The following is a 6,164-nucleotide window of genomic DNA, read 5'->3' on the forward strand; positions in this document are numbered from 1 at the left end:
TTTAAAGCACTGAGTGCAACAAGGCCAATTCCTTTGTTCCTAGATCACTGGAAAAAGGAATAGATGAAGAGTCTAGGTGGGCAGGGTTAGTAAATAACATCTGATAATTCATTAAAAGTATTACAAATATCTCATTTGATGCCAGCCTTTGCCACAGAAATTGTAAATTGATAGTGTTGGCTGCTTCTGAGAATCGGTGTCACAATATATGTGCAACTTGAGTTTCTTTCTTAAATATTAATTACGTTTGCTCTCACATCCTTGAGTTCCAGTGATCCAAAGCTCCCGATCTACAGTGTTCCGAGCTGTTTCACCACTATCAGAAATGATACTCAACTGATTTCCTAGCTTGTTTTTGTCAATACATTCTTTGTGCAAAGTATAAGGTCACAAATATTTTTTCTTTGTGTTCATTTACAATCTCTGACTCCGTTTCTACAGGTGACTGAAGCATGAACAGAAAAAAGAAGGTTTAAATGTAGTGAAACATAACGAAAAGGATTATTTCAAGGAAAGTTAAAACATTCTCGCGCTCTAGAGAAGAAACACATTCTATGTGCCAGGAATGGTGAGGATGTTGGAGCGGAAGAAACTGGTGAATGTGAAAGTTGTCAAATCCCTAAAGGAAAATTACCATAAATGTTTACCAAGTGCCAGTAACTGAGATTGAGGAGAACATTGGCCACAACTGATCCCCACACAGTGCACTTGAGAAAACCCAGTGATGTAAATTCTGTTTGATGGTTTATGAGAAATGCTTTGGAGACGCAAACCCTCCCCAACAGATCAGTATCCGTAGACGTGATGTGAAAGAACCGTCAAGAAGACTAATATCCTCGGTTTACAAGTGCAAGCTTTTGTCTCCATCTCCTGTGATTCAGAGGAAAGAAAAGATTGTTTAAAAGAAAGTCATTGTAAATGCTCTTTCTCAGATGTTGATTCACCAAAGATGCTGGATTATCATTTCCAATATAGGAAGATTTTCCCCCACCAACTCTGTCTCTTGAGTTTGATCCGAGTGGTTTCAAAGGATCTTGTAACTCCAAAGTGGATCATGTACCTGTCTTAGCGACTGATCAAAAAAGCATATACTGGCTCAGAAAGTATAAAAGGGGCCAGTGTTACGCTATTGATAATTCTTAAACCACCCTGGCATGCCCTAATCATCTGTCATTACTTGTATGAACAAACATAGCTACCAGGCAAACACTAAAGCCCAAAGACCTTATCAGTGCTTTTAAAACTCCTAAATCAAATGTGATAAAACAGAATCACTAAATGAGACTAATTAAACAAGAGAAAATTCACCCGGGCATAACTTGGAGAAAATGAATCCATGAGAGGCCTCTTAATCAATTCAAGGGGCTCCTCGATGAAAGTTAGTAGGACAAGTTAGATAGGTGCCTTTAAAGGTAGGAAAATGATCTCCAGGTAAAAACTATCATTAGTTAAATACATATGTTAAGAAGAGCATCTGAAATGTATTTTAGAGATTAATGCTGAGTTGTAACTTAAACATGTACACAATCAGAAATCAGATTCAGTCTTAAAATGACGTGTATTCAGGAACAAACCCAACTTGGAGAAACAAACAACTCGAATAAGAGCAATAACTGTGAGAACAGCTTTAGTTATCAATCCCACCTCACTAAACATGAGAAAACTAGCTCTGGACGAAAACCCTATCAGTGTCCTGAATGCCAGAAAGGCTTCAGTCTCAAATCCAACCTTACTGTACATGAAAGAACTCACACTGGACAAAAACCTTATCAGTGCTCTGAATGCTCGAAAAGCTTCAGTCAGAAATCCAGACTTACGGTACATGAAAGAACCCACACTGGACACAAACCATATCAGTGCCCTGAATGCTGTAAAAGCTTCTGTAGCAAATTCAATTTCACTATACATGAAAGAACTCACACTGGACAAAAACCTTATCAGTGCTCTGAATGCTCGAAAAGCTTCAGTCAGAAATCCAGCCTTACTGTACATGAAAGAACCCACACTGGACAAAAACCATATCAGTGCTCCACGTGCCAAAAAAGCTTCAGTTTTCGTGGCAGTCTGATTCAACATCAGGTAACTCACACTGGACAAAAACCTTACCAGTGCTCTGAATGCTTGAAACGCTTCAGTCAGAAATACAACCTTACTGTACATGAAAAGACCCACACTGGGTATAAACCGTATCAGTGCTCTGAATGCTGTAAAAGCTTCAGTCAGAAATCCAGCCTTACTGTACATGAAAGAACCCACACTGGACAAAAACCATATCAGTGCTCTGAATGCTGTAAAAGCTTCAGTCAGAAATCCAGCCTTACTGCACATGAAAGAACCCACACTGGACAAAAACCATATCAGTGCTCCACGTGCCAAACAAGCTTCAGTTTTATTGGCAGTCTGATTCAACATCAGGTAACTCACACTGGACAAAAACCTTACCAGTGCTCTGAATACTGGAAAAGCTTCAGTCAGAAATCCAGCCTTACTGTACATGAAAGGACCCACACTGGGCATAAACTGTTATACTGCTCTGAATGCCAGAAAAGCTTCAGTAGTAAATCAGCTCTCTCTCACCACGAGAGAGCTCATACTGGACAAAAACCTTATCAGTGCTCTGAAAGCTGGAAAAGCTTCAGTCAGAAAGGCAACCTTACTAAACATGAAAGGACAAACACTGGGCATAAACTCTATCAGTGTTCTGAATGCCAAAAAGGTTTCTATCAGAAATCCGGTTTAACTCTACATCAGAGAATACATACTGGGCTCAAACAGTATCAGTGCTCTGAATGCCAGAAAAGCTTCAGTCGTAAAATAACTCTCACTCAACATGAGAGAACTCACAATGGGCAGAAACCGTATCAGTGCTCTGAATGCTGGAAAAGCTTCAGTCAGAAATTCAGCCTTACTCGACATGAAAGAACCCACACTGGGTATAAACCGTATCAGTGCTCTGAATGCCAGAAAAGCTTCCAACTGAAAATGACTCTCACTAGACATGAAATAACTCACACTGAACAGAAACCTTATCAGTGCTCTGAATGCCAGAAAAGTTTCGGTCAGAAATCCAGTTTAACTCAACATGATAGAATCCACACTGGGCTCAAACCATATCAGTGCTCTGAATGCTGGAAAAGCTTCACTCGGAAATCCGACCTTACTGTACATGAAAGGACCCACACTGGGCTCAAACCGTATCAGTGCTCTGAGTGCCAAAACAACTTCAGGGATAGATCCGGTTTAATTGTTCATGAAAGAACCCACACTGGACATAAAACTTATCAGTGCCCTGAATGCCAGAAAAGTTTCAGTCAGAAATCCAGTTTAACTCATCATGAGAGAATCCACACTGGGCTCAAACCGTATCAGTGCTCTGAATGCTGGAAAAGCTTCAGTAAGAAAATAAATCTCTCTACACATGAGAGAACTCACACTGGACAAAAACCTTATCAGTGCTCTGAATGCCGGAAAAGCTTCAATCAGAAATCCAACCTTACTGTACATGAAAGGACCCACACTGGGCTCAAACCGTATCAGTGCTCTGAGTGCCAAAACAACTTCAAGTATAGATCCAGTTTAATTGCTCATGAAAGAACCCACACTGGACAAAAACTTATCAGTGCCCTGAATGCCTGAAAAGTTTCTGTGACAAATCCAGTTTAACTCAACATGAGAGAATCCATACTGGGCTCAAACCGTATCAGTGCTCTGAATGCTGGAAAAGCTTCCAACTGAAAAAGACTCTCACTAGACATGAAAGAACTCACACTGGGGAAAGACCTTATTAGCTCTCTGAATGCTGGAAAAGTTTCAGTCGGAAATCTGGTCTCACTCAATTTGGGAGAACTTACCTGTAAAAAACCTTGTCATTGTTCTAAATGCCTGGGAAGCGTCTGCTGGAGATTCAATTTCAGTCCACAAGAGAGAAAGCACAACGAGAAAGGAAATTACCCGTGCTCTCAATGTGACAAAAACCTCAGTTGTAAATGTAACCTTTCTACATAAGAGAGACAATGTGGGAGAATAAAAGGTGCTCACTGTCAACCCTGAGGAGGAGCTTTCAGCATCGCAAAACATTTACATGAAGCAGCCACAAAGACTCCACTCCATTGATTGTCCAACAAACCATCTACTGAGAAAAGCACACAGCGAGGGATGGAAATGCTTGAATTAACCTCATCCTTTTGTAACTATTCGTGGCCTCATTCCATTCAGCGTGTTTTGCTCCCTGAGTGTTTATAAGCCATGGCTCTGACCCACAAAGGCCATTGATCCTGAACTTTGAGGCCACGCTGCTAGATTCGGGAATGTTTGTAACCTCAAACTGTTTCCAGCCTTAATAAGCCTCACCAGGGGGCTGCAGCAGGAGTCCCTTTGTTGTAGGTCTATATGGGACCAACATCTGTTCTGTGCCACGTAGGGCTGATTATTGAGAAAAACTAAAGGTGATGGATGAACTGGTAGTTCATCTCGGCAACATCCCACCACATCATTCTCTAGTCTTTGTGTAACTACAGACAAGGCCAGCCATATGCAAACAATTCTTGGCTCCACCCTAAATAATCCTAATGACTTCTGTTCCAATGGGACATGGCCTCGTATTACAAAGATATGCGAGACAGCAAGGACCCCCTGATACAGTTCAACTTCCTGGGTCAGGGCACTTGAAGAAAATGTGTTCCAATTTGGAGAACATATGTACCAACAAACAAAAGGCGTAAGCATGGGGGCAGCAATGGCCCCATCGATAACCAATATTTATATGGCTAGGTTTGAATTTCATCACATACACAACGAGATGGCACCATTCTATGAGTCTGTTTCCCATTGGTACCGGTTTATTGACGATATATTTTTTTATATGGACCAATGGGGAACAGACTCTACAAGAATTTCTAGAATGGATTAATTTAGCAGATAGTAATCTCCGTTTCACTGCACAAGTTGATGCTACAAAAGTGGAATTCCTTGACATATATATCAAAAATGAATCCAAGAATCTGACGGTTGACTTATATACTAAGTCAACAGCAAGGAAAACGCTACTCCATTTTAGTAGCTACCATCCGAGAAATCAGAAGGATGGGATACCATTTTCGCAGTTTTTGAGAGTGCGGCGTAACTGCACAAACATTAAAGATTATGATATTCAGGCTGTAAAAATGAAAGAGACATTTCTTGCTCGCGGATATCAGAATCGTTTAATACGTGAGGCATTTAAGCGAGCAAGATACTTTGATCGCGATGCTCTTCTGAATTCAAATAAACAACAGAAAGAACAAAAGTTGGTCTGCATAACAAAGCACTCTCCTCTAAATGCCACAGTCAGACAGATCATCAACTCAAACTGGCATCTATTAAATATAGAACCGACACAACCAAAACTACCAAAACCCATGTTTGCGCATCGACGCAACAAAAATCTGAAAGATCTAGTGGTTAGATCACGTTTCAGTGGAACTACCAATATTGTCCCCTTTGTACAGAAATCACTAAATGGAGAAAATGCCATTAAGGGCACCTCCAGATGTGGCACATGCCAATCTTGCGATGGCATAATATCAGGTGAGACATTCACATTCAACAAAGTACAAATACAGGCTAAGGAACTATGGACATGCAATACAACCAATATTGTTTATTTGATATTGTGTCCATGTAACTTAGGTTACGTTGGAGAAACCGCAAGAACTATGAAACTCCGCCTAACGGAGCATAGATCTGCGATTAAAACAAAAAAATTGACAGCACCACTGGCATCCCATTTTTCTGAGTTCCATCATTCTCCGTCTCAGATCCGTTGGCGCATCCTAGAAAAGATTCATATAGCCAACAACAACGGTGGAGATAAAATTAGGAAAAAAAGAGAGCTTTATTGGATCTTTACTCTTAATACATTTACCCATGGCTTAAATAATGACCTACCGTGGATAAATGCTATCTTATAACAAGAAAGATTGATGTCCCTGTCTTTATATCTCTTTAATTTGGGCAAATGATAGGATTAGTCAAATAATATATAGTCCCCCGTATAATAAGACCTTTCCATATATGACACCAGCAGTAGGCATACCCATCTTATTTACGGTACTCACTTATTCATTTTTCATTTTTTCTTTGATAAATAAACAGTAAACAAATCAAAAATAAACATTAGAAAAGCT

General features: G+C 40.1%; 1 pseudogene; it reads left to right on the forward strand.

Moving 5' to 3' along the window:
- Positions 1-1,509: 1,509 nt before the first annotated feature.
- Positions 1,510-4,822, forward strand: LOC147671999 (uncharacterized; annotated as a pseudogene).
- The last annotated feature ends 1,342 nt before the right edge of the window (positions 4,823-6,164 follow it).

Source organism: Lissotriton vulgaris, unplaced genomic scaffold (genome assembly GCF_964263255.1).
Source record: "Lissotriton vulgaris unplaced genomic scaffold, aLisVul1.2 SCAFFOLD_1601, whole genome shotgun sequence".
In the NCBI taxonomy this organism is placed as follows: domain Eukaryota; kingdom Metazoa; phylum Chordata; class Amphibia; order Caudata; family Salamandridae; genus Lissotriton; species Lissotriton vulgaris.